Genomic DNA, 1,033 nt, shown 5'->3' with positions numbered 1-1,033 from the left:
AAAGGGAATTGGACAGGAGGAGCTCCTTATGGAAATGGATTTTTACACACACACACCCCAGGTAAATCAAAGTAAATGCTTTCTATAGATCTCTCTGAAAGCGTTTGAACTGTTTGTTTTTGTCGTTTTAGTTTCGTTTGATATTTATTTTCGTTATTTTTCCGATTAGAGAAAGGAGAGGGGTCCAAGCAGAGCTGAACATTGAGTCACGGGTGCGCTGTGAAATACGATTTCGAGAGGGTGTAAGACCTCGTTGGGAAGGGGTTCTTTCCTTAAACTGTACCTGTGCTCTAGCAGAGAAGGGTCAGAGTCAGAACTTGCTGGGGAGGGGGAGGAGAACTCCTAATCCAGGAAGTTAACGAGAATTTTGCGTTTTCATTTCTTACTGAAAATTTCGGCCAAACACTTCCGAATTTTAAATCTGCTAGCTACCGTTCTCGTCTAACTGCGTCACTTTTTGCCCCCCCCCACTCCCCGTCACTGGGAATAAAAGACTGAGAGATAGAAAACTTTTGAATGGAGACGCTAGCGGCTGGACTAGGACTCGGAGGTTTTGAATGTTAACCCGCACGGGGTCGAAAGGTACTACCACAAGAGACTGGCAAGGCACGGCCCAAATCCCACCACAGGTTCCAGAGGCTTGCTTTGGGTTGTTCGGTAAGTTCTGAGCAAATTTTAAAGCGGACTGACTGGGTTCTACGAAGCTCATTTGTAAGCTATTCATTAACTCTGGACAGCCTTTTTCCTTTGAGTTCAGCTGTTTAGAAATAACGTCTCAAGTTTGCTCTTCCAAGCAATTTTTACAATTCATTTTTGCTAAAAATAATGATTTATCTAAGTAAATTTGGCGTCGTGGCTGTGAACGGCCTTCAGGGCTGAGTGAGACCGAGTCACTTAGAGTGGGCGCAAGCTTGATTCTTGCCTCGGGTTTTACTTTATTTTATATTTTTATTTGAAAGTTCGGGGCTGCCCTGCGTAAATTTTCTAGCACAATGTATCACACACACACACACACACACACACACACACACAC

At 43.9% G+C, this 1,033-nt stretch overlaps 1 long non-coding RNA gene across 1 annotated transcript in view; it reads left to right on the top strand.

Moving 5' to 3' along the window:
* The first annotated feature begins 10 nt into the window (after positions 1–10).
* The window catches only part of LOC101980059, a 3,670-nt gene continuing 2,647 nt past the window's right edge, over positions 11–1,033 (top strand). The window contains exons 1-3 of the long non-coding RNA XR_258475.2: positions 11–61; positions 170–242; positions 494–657. This is a non-coding gene — a long non-coding RNA (uncharacterized LOC101980059). The remainder of the gene's footprint in view (positions 62–169; positions 243–493; positions 658–1,033) is intronic.

This window comes from Microtus ochrogaster, chromosome 18 (assembly GCF_000317375.1).
Source record: "Microtus ochrogaster isolate Prairie Vole_2 chromosome 18, MicOch1.0, whole genome shotgun sequence".
Classification (NCBI taxonomy): Eukaryota; Metazoa; Chordata; class Mammalia; order Rodentia; family Cricetidae; genus Microtus; species Microtus ochrogaster.
The sequence above is the reverse complement of the archived record's forward strand: the minus strand, read 5'-3'. Positions and strand labels throughout refer to the sequence as shown.